General features: G+C 43.1%; 1 non-coding gene across 1 annotated transcript; it reads left to right on the top strand.

Annotated features, from left to right (window-relative positions):
- Positions 1 to 570: 570 nt before the first annotated feature.
- On the top strand, positions 571 to 644 carry TRNAT-AGU (transfer RNA threonine (anticodon AGU)). Its single transcript has one exon. It is a non-coding gene; the product is annotated as a tRNA-Thr (tRNA).
- The last annotated feature ends 12,112 nt before the right edge of the window (positions 645 to 12,756 follow it).

Below are 12,756 nucleotides of genomic sequence, written 5' to 3'. Positions count from 1 at the left end.
CCCATTTCAACAACCTTTCAAATTGCAACTTATGTGCTTGATCCCGGATGCAATCTGATTCCTTTACCGATTGTGAAACGTCGATGTTGATAAAAACATGCAATAGAAAGTCGTGTACACGAACGACATAGCTGCCCGCCCCACATGTCTGATGAATTTAAATGAAGCGCTGTATTAAACATGTCGCTGTTTGGCTGTAGCAAGAAACATAACAATCTTTTATTTTAGATTAGAAACTGGACATCAGTCTCTTTGGAGGTAGACCTAATGTAATACACATACATTTCATTGTTACCTTCTGTACATTGTGTTTTCGATCTTCACTTTGTTTATACTACGGTTAAGAAACTCATACATGAACATTCATGTACGTTTGCAGCGATTTTGAGCACATTTTGGATGCATATTTGCTGCGCTGCTCTCCCTTTGTTATTTAAATATTTCCCTTGATGCTTTTGTTGACATTAAAACATAAACATTTCTCACAGCCTCGTATAGTTTAGAAACACATGTATAGCTGACACAGCCTATGCCACTAGAAGCTAGCCCCGCGGTACGAATGTCGCAGGTGGCGCTGTGGCTTAGTTGGTTAAAGCGCCTGTCTAGTAAACAGGAGATCCTGAGTTCGAATCTCAGCAGTGCCTACGTTTTTTCACGGTCTGACCTTAGTCATGGTATTTCAAAATTATTTTAGTTAGGAGTTTCGAAATTATTGAAGTTAGAGTCGAGACAACCCTTCACATCCATTGCTCTGGTATTGTGTCTTTCAACATTTTTTTCTGCCCAATCGGCCAGCCCAAATAAGCCATTGCCTACATCCACTGTTGCTTGGAAATAGTCCGTCAAGTAGTCCGTCAAGGAGTCAGTCCCTCTGCACACAAACTAATTACGTTCAGTACATGAGACTACTATGGTAAAGTGTGCTTTTTGATGTCACAAATATATTGTTGCTTTTATCCACTGTGCTTTTTGATTAGCCAGGAAGGTTCCCCAATACATTAAGTGTTACAAAAAAAACAAAAAAAAACAAAGCCGAAAGTCTGGCAGCCAATACCAGACCTATGGTTTCGGCAAAGTTTGTTTTCATTGTCTTCATAAATATATTCAGGAACTTGTCAACACATTTGTTTGCAAAACATGTCTTTCTACTTCTCAAGCAATAGCTATTCACAACCCCTTATTTACACCAGAGCCCCAGGAATATTGCAGGAACAGATTACCAAATAACAGAGTTGTGTAAATCATGCAGGCACGGATGGACAAAATATGTGCAAAATTCTGTGAACAAAAACAAACTATCAAGTACCTTCTGATGTATCTTTTTTTTAGTTATCTTGACATTTTAAAATCAATAACTATGTTTAACGGATCCCAATGTGTAAAAAACAAAAACACAGGTTCCTTCTGAAAGAAAACTACAAATTCAGCATATCCCATTCCAAATTTAATTCACTAACAATTAATGATGTTTGTCTTTTGTGTAAGCAGAGGTTCTTTTTTTTGCTAACACTTCCATTTGCACTTTGCAGTTTAAATAAGTGGTAATCGTACATTTCACTGTATAATTGATGATACTACTTTTAAATTTTGGACCTCAAAGGGAAAATCATTTCATTAGGTGATATACTTGTATTTGATAACAGCTATGCATTGCTAAAAACAAAAATGCATTGTGCAAAAAATATATACAATGTTACACTCAGCAGAAAACAGAGCCATGCTTACACACATTATGCAACATGAGGTATGCTTTAATTATTATAAACATTCCCATTATATTCTAAAACTTGTTTCCAGTTTCGTTTTAATCTTTTGCTCACACCACAGAGCTCCTGACTTACCTTTTGAGTAAAAAAAAAATGAAGAAGAAAACACTAAACTCAAATGCAGACGTATCTATTAGTAAGGAAATTCTAGATTTCATTAAAGACTTTGAGGCGAGTATAACGCTACCTTCCTTGCTTTAATTTATACAATATCCAATAAAAAACATAAACTGCATTCACCACCAAACCTAGCAACCATAGACCAATGGGGAATAAACTGTAGAAAACTAATAACATAACTGCTTTCCAACAATACCCTTGATCGCAAATGTTAGAAATTGGGTTTCTGGTTGGCAGAAGTATGCACCTTGTCCAAGCAGGAACCACAATCTTAGTCAGGGTAAGTGTAGCACACAATAAATGTTTACCTATGCACACCCTCTGGTTGCATGGCATAGAGCAGTCAGGCTAAACTAAAGAGGCAATGTGTAAAGTATTTGTACACACACACACACACACACACACACACACACACACGCACACACACACACACACACACACACGTAGAAAAATTGCCAATATTTATCTGAGAAAAACAAGACCAAAATGACAAAAATCCAACAAACACAAGTCAAGATATGAATTTTGAAAGGTCAAATCAAAAATGCCATGCTTAGAAGTCAATAGCTGCAACTGGGGTATCTGGTCGCGCTCAACCAGGGCAAATCCAAAAGTTGAATCCGACTGTGATGGAGCACGGGACAGATACAGGAGTCATGCAGACAAACTCACAGTATCTTGGATTTATCAATGTTCGGAGAAGATGCGTTGAAATCCGGAGGTGATGCGTCACTGTAGCACACGAGGCGTTGGTTCTGTGGCCGGGCAAAGTCATTGATGCATCGATGTCAAGGGCGCGATGCGTAGTTTCTGAAGCATTGATGCCGACCGCTGAGCTGAAGGCCATGCGTCGGGTAGAAGCCAGGCCGGGTATGCGTCGGAGTCGGGCGATGCGTTACATGCGTCGATCATGCAGTGTCCAAGACTCACACAGCAGCAGTCCTTTGGCCTCCTTCTGTGTCGAGAAAGTCAGGGCTGCATTGTAAGTTGAGGTTTTTGCATCGCACACTTGGTGAGCAGTTTCCACCGCTTTGGTACAGGCTGCGCAGTGCATCGGTTACGCAGAGATGCGCCGGTTTCAAATGACTCTTTGGGGATGCATTGGATTCTTGGGTTGCAGCACCAATACTCACTTCCAAGGGCCCAGGGCTGGATTTGGCAACACGTGGCAGATTAGGACTCAAAGCAGAGGAGCCAGGTGCTCGTAGCAAGATGCAGGTGAAGTCTTTGATATGCCTGAGACCTCAGAAGCAGGAGGCAAGCCTAGCCAAGCCCTTGTCAAACTTTTAGAGATTTAGGATGTAGAGAGTCAAGTCCAGTCCTCTTCACCCCAGGCAAGAAGCAGCAGGCAAACACAGCAAAGCAAGCAGCAAAGTGGCAGCCCCTCCTGGCCGCAAGACAGCTCTTCTTCCTGGCAGAATGTCCTCAGTCCAGAAGTATTCTGAGTATATGCCGTCAGAGTTCCAGTAGTTATACCAATTTTAGCCTTTGAAGTGGGGAGACTTCAAAGAAAGGTCTTTGCAATGCAAAATACTCTTCCCTTCGTGGCCCTGGCTTCAGACACACTACTGGTAGGTATGTAGCTTTTTGTGTGGGGGCAGGCACAGCCCTATTCAGGTGCAAGTGTTAACTCCTCCCTCCCGCTCTAGTCAGGAAGACCCATCAGCCTAGTGATGGGTCAACAGGATATGCAGGGCACATCTCAGCTCCTTTTGTGTGACTGTCTAGAGGAAATGCACAAAGCCCATCTTTCACTCTAACCCAGATGTGTATTCTAGTGACAGGTCGAGGTACAGAATAGCTAAAGTAATACAATTTCAACTTTCTATAAGTGGCATTTTCAAACCTGCAACCAACTTCATAAAAAAATGTGTTTTGAAATTGTGAGTTCAGAGACACCAAGCTCTAAATCTCTATCTCTTCCCAATTGGAAGTTACACTTGAAAGGTATTATACGGCAGCTCCAATGATAACCAATGGTAGAGATAGTCCTTGCAATAGTGAAAAACGAAATTGGCAGTATTGCACTAGCAGGACACGTAAAACATGCTAGCACATTTCCTACTTTTTAAATGCACTGCACCCTGCCCCTGGGGCTATCTCGGGCCTACCACAGAGGTGCCTTACATGTAATAAAAGGGAAGGTTTGGGCCTGGCAAGTGGGTGCACTTGCCAGGTCACCATGACAGTTTAAAACTGCACACACAGACACTGCAGTGGCAGGTCTGAGACATGGTTGCAGGGCTACTCATGTGGATGGCACAATCAGTGCTGCAGGAGCTCCAGCGCGAAGGGCAAATCTACATATTCTCCCTATGTCACAGACTCGTCATCACACTAACTCATTCATACATTCATTCATTGGTGGGGCCCATAACACCAACACTCATACGTCTCACTCGAATCTGTGCACAGGAGAAAAAGCGCCTGGACATGTGGGTGTACCTTGTTACCTATCGGAATTAATTTCTTTACATTATATACATTATATACATTAACACCTATAGAATCCTGACTTTAACATCAAGGCACTCCACCACTTGGTCGACGGACCAATTAGTTGGACTGGTTGATGGTGATTTAGAACCCGCTAAACACAATGAAAGCCTAGGAAACCTTTGATTAATGCTCCGTACCTAATTAACGAGCCTCAAACTCATTTCTTATTAATCCAAATATTGTTATTCTAATAATAATTTAGCATTCAGGCAATATAGAATAAAACATGATTCAATTTATTTCACAACGACATCAAATCTTTAGAGCATAATCATCGATTTCACCTTTCATTATATTTACCAAAATCTCAAGTTGGTGACCCTCCGATTACAGGGATACAATATCCAAAATCACGACTGCACTCTCCCGTACTGACTGTCCAACCCACGGCAATCATCAAACATCAGATGGAAGAGCTTTCCCGAATTTCAAAGAAACCCAAGGTGAACCAGGGAAATCTTCGTCAGTTCAACGCAGACCCAACGCCATAGATGATCCAACGAACCAACACCCTTTCGCAGACGAGGGTCTTTGTACCTTTTTCCCCTTTACTGTAGGTCAATGTGCAACAATTTTTGTGGTAGACAGTGTTCTGATTGGCTAATTCAATTCAGTTGGTAAGTTCTTGGAGTTTTCTCATGTTCGCCTGTTTTCCCATGAGACCGGGCATGGCAGAGAACAAATGTATATACTTTAATGCGGGTCACAGGTGAAAGTTCCGAAGTAACAATAAGCAAGCCTCCTCATACAGGTCCCTCATTGTCCCCTTGGTAGTTCACACTGTTCATCATTTGGCAGTCCTCCATGCTCCTATCCTTGACAAGGAACACTCTGGTTCGGGGTTGAGGTCACTTGGCGATCTCCAGAACCATCTGATTCTGATCAGTAGCTATCGCGCTAGCAGGCCCGAATGCCAACTTAAGCAAAAACAGACATAACAGTAATTAGAATATAAAAATGAAGATTCTGATGTTTAATCCCACACTAATCCCAGTATATTCGTAGTATTTCCTAGCTTGTAGCAACATTTAAAGCAATAATAGTCACTATTCTGCAGGACTGAAAGCACAAACCATCACAGATGCAACATGAATCATGCAGCTTTCTATTCCACCACGTTCTAAAGTTAATTCGGGTACCACAGTTAATAATTTTAATCGTTTTGCCATGCAATTAGCATTTTAGTCCCATGAGTATCTCGTGTTAATTAAGGTGCAAATATTGATTAGTTGTTCCACTCCACACCAGTTTGTACGAGTTAATGCTTATTATGGTTAAAAAAATTAATTTCATGCAAAATAGAGGAGGTATACAAAATGTTAGTTTTACCTGCTCCATCACAGGCCCACTAGCAGCAACTCTGGAAAACTCTGTGAAATTCCGTGGAGTTACAGACCCTGTCGGAGTAACTTGCACCAATTGATACCTTCCTTGCTTGGTCTCTTGGTGCATGCAACCCCAGCGTAGTAGTAGTTTCCCACCTTACCTCCTTCATATGGTGGGCATTGGTGGCTATCCATGGCAGCACAGTCTGCCAGTCTCTCCTAGCTTCCTCTGCCGTCATCTTGCTGGCTTCTGCACACTGCGCTGAATAGGGAGAAACCTCCACTGCTCCGGCTCAAACAATTCACTGTGGGAGCCAGCTTAGTGCAGCAGCTAACCCCCAGCTCCAAGGACAGGAAGAAATGCAGTGCGCATGTCGTATTGCGTGAAGGCATGCCCAACCCTAGCATGAGATTTCAACGGGACAGGCCTGCCTGCACATTCCCAGAGAACCTGCTTCTTGTGCTGGGAAAATGTGTATTCTGCCATATGGAATTATGGCTCCGGGTACGTTCAGGATGACATAATCCAAATCCCATTGAGAGGGAGTGACAAAAAAGTAGGGTTCTGAAAGACATCAAGGAACTCTTGATAAACGATAGAAATGGACAAGGTCCAGGCTATAGTGGAATGAGACTGGTCTTCAGAATGTTCTTGTACCACTGGAGGTCAATAGCTTCCATCTGAATGATGATTGTCTCTACAAAACTGGGAGGAAAGAGAGATGATCATGGTCTCCCGATTAATGTTGGGATTGTGTCATTCCAGCCAGGGTATCCCAAGCACTTTGGCATACTTCAGAGATGTACATAGATAATGACTTTATGATTGCCTAAGGACACTACAAGAGGAACCATGATGGAGGTCACTAGACTAGATGACTGGTGCATTTCAGCACTAATCTGTTTCCTTTAGGCTGATCAATCTTGTGAGAGTGAGATGTGATCAAAGAAGCAATTTCCCAATGCAACCCAAACACTGTCACAACCCGAATATGTCTGCTATGCGGGTCAAGCCAGTGCTTTGGGGAATGAAGAAGTGGATGAGAACAGAACAATAACGTCCTCTGTAAGGCATGGTCCCTTTTTCTGCGGAGGTACTTCTAGACCATCTTCATGTTGGTTCCCTCTCTAGGCACTAGTGGAAATGTACACACATAGATCTATGAAGACAAAAGAGATTGTGTAAAACTACTGAATGCCTTGATACAAGACTACAACTGAACTAACTCCCTCAAAGAAACGTGCTTAACTAAAACTTCCCTCTTTCCTCCTTTGAAGTTTCCTGTAAGGGTGCAAGCACAGACTTTCAATTATCCCTAAAGAAAAGCAAATGGTGGGACCATGCGAGTCTCTTCTAACACAATGTTTTGGCTTTACACAATATCTTTAACAATTCCCTCTATTACCTGGTGCCTATATACATAGGAAAAGTGTGGCTCAATGATTAGAGCGGCAGACCCTGATGCAGAGGTCTAGCCCGGGACCAGGGTTCAATTCCCCGCCTCGGTGGGTCTGGGGCTCAAAAATTCCACGGACATGATAATTCTCGCCTCGGTGCTGTTCCGATCATGGAGTCCCACTCTGCAACTCTGGGCAATAGCTTGCTTAATCTCCACAACGGCCCCCACAACGCTAAGGATACCTGGCCTCCACCTTGGGGGTGCCCAGGAGTGGATGCCTCACAGGGAAAGCCAGGATGGGTTCCAGAGCAGTATTCGTACAAGTGCCTTGAGACCCTTGTGGGTGAGTAGTGCGCTATACAAGTATCAATTTACATTTACATCCCAGGGAATTACATACCATAATTCCATTGAGAATATGTCATTTCCCTGTAAGATTTCCATCCCATCTCTTTTAAGATGGTCATAGGTGAAGAGGAAAATTCGATAAAAGTATTTAAAGTCCATCTATTCAATCAAGGGTTTTTAGTAAGTTAGTTGAGCACTTTACCAAATGATTTATATATTGTGTCTATTTTCTCAGGCGCTTCAATGCACAGATACTGTGGAAAACATGGAGCACATCCAGGACGGTACGCATTAAACCAAACAAATTTATGATGTATGTCTTACCACCTTACTTTTGTTAGATGTTTAGACCAACCATGACATTGGAAGAATTTTCAAAGTTCTTTAAGACTAAAGTAAAATCTATTGAACAATCTCTGGCAATCCATTCTGATTTCCAAATCAACCTGATCACTGCCTTCAAATCTAAGAACATGTTGCAACATTTTGACAAAAACATGGGGATGAGTTACTTAATATTATCATAAAGAGGAAACCCTCCAACCATTTTATGGTTCCAGTACCTGTTACTATTCTCAAAGACCTTGCTCTCCACATGCTTCAGTTTTGGACAAAACTAGTGATTCTCTCCCTTAGCCAGGTAGCCACCCCACTTCTCAAAAAGAAATTTAGCATATGCGAGTAATCTAAACAATTTTCACCATTTCCAACCACCTACTTCTTGAAAAAAGTTATCAAAAGTTGTGTAGCAGTGCATCCCATCAAGCATATCTAAGACAATGACTGCTTAGATGAATGCTAGTCAGGGTTCAGTTAAGGCTGCAGCACATAAACAACACTGCTCCAGGTTGGCGACGATGCACTGCGCATCTTGAATTCAGGTAGTTCCTGTCTACTTTTCCTTCTTGACCTAGCAGTGCCTTTGATAAAGTAAATCACTCTATGCTTCTCAACACTCTAAAGAATTGGATGGCCATTGATGGATCGGTCCTCAAATGGGTCGTGTAAAACCTAATGAACGAAGTGCAGAGACTAAAAATAGATTGCTTTTCTTAAAATGAGTTGCCATAACACAGGGGATCCCTTACAGGTCTATCCTAGCATCTACCCCTGTTAAGGTATACATCTAACTGCTTGGAGTCACACTAAAGAGCTTATGGATCCTTTAGCATCAATTTGTTAATGATGCTCAACTGTATCTAAAGGTCTCCTCTCCAAATGGCATTTCCCATAGCCAATACTCTAAACACTCTTCAGGATTGGATGACTGTCCATCATCTAAACCTTAGTGCATCTAAAACAGAATTACTCCTATTAACTTTTTCTATTCCTCTCTGCCAGTTTGGTTCGGAGAAGACTCAACCAGCATTGCGAACTGCAAACCTTCCATCATCATCACCAGTTCCAAATCCCTGCGAGCCATTCTTGAAAAAAGACTCAATCTACAGTCACAAATGAACACCATGAGCATAAATCTGCGCCTTCAAATCTGTTTGCTCTGGGCAATTTGTTGCTTCATTCCACAGCAAGATCTCAAAACTCTGGTGCAATCCCTGGTCTGTCAGAAATCGACGACTGCAATTCTCTCCTGATCAGTCTTCCCACTGAAAACAGTCCTACATGCAGCAGCAAAGATTCATTTCTGAGGCCAAAAGGAATGATCTTAGTTCACAGGTGTCATTAACTCACCGCGAGCTTCCCATAGAAGCCTGAGCTATATACAAAATGGTCAGCATCACTCACAAGGGACTCCACACTTCTGCCAAGCTCTTGAAATCTTTGTGGGAGTGAGAGCCAGACTGGCCGTAGCAGGCACCGGGTGATTCCCTGGGAGCCTGGAATGGTGGGGGCTGGTTTTGCAGCTGTGTGGTCCGGTTTTGTTACTGGGGGCTGGTTTTGCAGCGGTGCTGAAATATCGTCCCCCAGGAATGAAAGCAGCAGTGCTTCACACTTGCATGCTGGCCTGACGAAATTGCCAGGGCTGTTTTGGGTTCCCAGTCCAGTCGTGGTGGGAGTAGACCGTCATGGAATGCTGAAGCAGTGCTTCTAGAACCTCCGACCTTTAAAAAGGAAAGACTTATGGCTCAATACTTTTCAAAGAGTCCTACCAGAGTCTGGGACTCCTTACCTCCAGGCTTACACACCTCTAACTCCTTGCAATCTTTAAATCTGAACTGAAAGCTATTATGTTTGATAGACATTTCAACTATTTTCTTGTCTCCCAGCAACCCTCTAGAAATTAGATTTTGCACTCAACCCTGCCTTGTGTCTTAACCCTCTACCTCAACACTGTGTCATATTTTCTCTAGTCTCAAACCTATTTACATCTTGTTACTCAATATTTATAACTAATGTAGTTTATAATTCTTATGTAATATTTTATTTCTAAAGTAAAGCACTGTAGCACTTTTGAGTAATGCCCACTTGATATAAAACCACCTAAATAAAAACGTATAGATATATATGTGAAACAACAGTGAAGAAGTATCACATTTCTTGAACTCCTCTCTGCCTCTGCACTTGCTCTTTGCCCTTAGCATGGAGTGCTGTTCTCAACACTAGTCCAACAAGCGTTGTCAGTGCGAATAGGTCTGGTTTTAAAGGAATGTTGGATGGTAATGTGAAGCATTGCATGTAAGCTTCATGGGGATATGAGTGATTTACAAAAAATGAGGCTGGGGCAAAGAAAGAGCGCACCTATCACATCAAGTTAATTCAATCAAACTTTATGGTGCTTTTGACCTAGAAGAACAGCTCCCTAATCTCCCTAACAGGAGTAAAACTCCATAATGTTATTTAACAAGAATGATCAGAACAAACATTTATAAATATATGATACATATCTTATTATAACAGCGCATTAAGACATGGGATGCACAAACTTCTTTTATATGTTCTTTATTTATTTTGTATAGCAGTGTATTCCTTTATTCTTGTCTTCTTGAAATCAGATTTCTTGTGTAGCCAACGCATTTCGTCTCTTCACTAGAGACTTTTTCAGGGCTACATGAATGCAAATAATACATTCATACCTAAAATGTGTAATACAATTCAAAGAAATGTTTCTTTTCCTAAAGAACTTAATTTTTAACAACAATACGCACATTACATAATTTTTGTCATTTGAACTCCCACCTATTTTACACAGTATTAGTAATCTTTGGCAGAGTGTTCCACATTAATGTGCATCCTTTTCACTAGTGATGTCATATTTCATAAAACCCAAGGGGCAGATTTACAAGAAGGTGCAACAGAATGGCACCGCAAGCCCTTTGGCTGTACCACACTGCGGCACTTTCAGAACACAGGAATGCGACATATTTACAAGGATATGTCACATTCCTGTGCTCTCCCCTGCGCTGGCAGACAAACTACTGCCATGCACTGGCGCAGGCACCCTTGCACCATGATGCAAGGATGCCTGCGTCATGGGAGATTGTTTATGTGCAGGAAGGGGCACTATAGGCATTTTCCTCTTTCAATGTGTGCTGTAGAATGCAGCACGCATTGAAAGAGGAAAAAACAAGGAGAAGTTAAAACATTTCTCCTCGTTGTGCCTCGCTACGCCAGGTGGCGTACCATACTGATGCATTTTCAGGTTTACGATTCCTCGTAAATCTGGAAATGTGTCTGGTTCCATGGGTGTTTATTTTATTTTATTTATTTTAAAGGTTTTATATAGCGCTGGCTAGACCCGGAGGTATCAGAGCGCTTTACATGAGTATAAGATCATAGTTGCAGGTTACATCGTTACAAAGGTTACACAGTTATTAGAGCATGGCAACATAATTACTTGTAAGGTCGAGATAAACAATAAGTACATATACGTAAGGGAAAAAGCAGGCAAGGGGAGAGATTCAGGGGAGGGGGTAAGGAGCAGGGGAAGTAGACAGAGAATGAAGGAGGGAAAGGGGAGGGGGAGACAAAGCGTGGAAAGAGGGGGGTGGGAGGGCGATGGGGACACAAACCAGAAGACGAGTCAAAGCTGCGTCCACAGTCCAGTAAGCTGTGATCATAGGGAAAGTGGTATCATTTCCCCATCTCTGTTGCAAGAGGCTCCCTTTACGCAGTGGACTCTCTCAGAGGGGTCTCTGAGACTCCAAGGCCTACATACTGGATCCATTCCCCAAAAAGGGGTGAGGGAGTGCTTTGGCAAGGGGGGCCATACCATACCTCAGTTGTGAGTGGCTCCCTTGGCGCTGTGGACTCTCTCAGCGGGTTCGCTGAGACTCCAGAGTATAAATATTGGATCTTTCCCCAACAAGGGGAGAAGGAGTGCTTAGTCAAAGGGCACGAAGGACAGGGGGCTAGTCGGTGTAGCAGGTAAGGGGAGAGATTTGGGGGAGAGGGGATAGGAGCGAGCGTTTTACATGAGGAACACTAATGTTACAATTTTACAACAGTGACAAGTTACATAAGTATCACGAAAAGCATTTAAAGAACATAGGGGACAAGGTTAATGGAGCAAGGAAGGGTAAGGCGATAGGGTAAAGGGTTAGGAGGAAGAAAGGACGTAGAGACGAGACGAGCAGCGCAGGGCAGGACTGGCACCGCAGGCCGCACCCTTGCCGCGCACCCAGCATCGTGCAGCGGGGGCTAGTTAGGGCGCAAAAGTTCACAAGTGTCAGCAGGCGTTTCCGCATCCCAAGCAGCCGGCCAGACCTGTTAATTATGTGGCCATACAGGAAGCCCCAAGTCGGGAAGGCGCGGGGGGCCGAGGCAGACGGCAGCGCGCAGGATTATGCGTGGAAACACCAACAGCAACACCCATGGAACGCCTCTTTCACGCAAAGTGCTGCATTTAAAGGGGCCATATTTACAAGGAGAGGAAAAGCTTTGCAGGGTGGCTTTTCCTGTCCTTGTAAATATGGGGCAGAGTAATGCGCTGCCAGTGCGTCACAAAAAGTGACGTACTGGCAGAGCAATGGGCTTGTAAATCTGCCCCCGAGTTTTCTACAAGTGATGCTATTATGTTACAATTCCATTTGGGTAATGAACCACAGACTTTTCGGGAAAGTGCCCAGCACGCTTACCGATTGCACCACTGAGACGTCACCGCAATATCGTCTTATGCACAGAAATCATAGTGACAATATCGGCAACACTCCCCATACCCCCCATAGCAATATCCTGGAGAAATAAACAGACAAGACACCTTCTTTGTGGAGAAAATTGCTGCTGGTTTATTTGCATAGCAAATATGCCAACATGGTGGGTTATCTTACGGGCGATCCCAGGGCAGGCAGCCCCTCGCCGCCTGCCCACCTGAAGAGCCAAATTACACTGTGGCCCTAGCCA

The sequence above is a fragment of the Triturus cristatus genome, chromosome 12 (assembly GCF_964204655.1).
Source record: "Triturus cristatus chromosome 12, aTriCri1.1, whole genome shotgun sequence".
In the NCBI taxonomy this organism is placed as follows: Eukaryota; Metazoa; Chordata; class Amphibia; order Caudata; family Salamandridae; genus Triturus; species Triturus cristatus.
The sequence above is the reverse complement of the archived record's forward strand: the minus strand, read 5'-3'. Positions and strand labels throughout refer to the sequence as shown.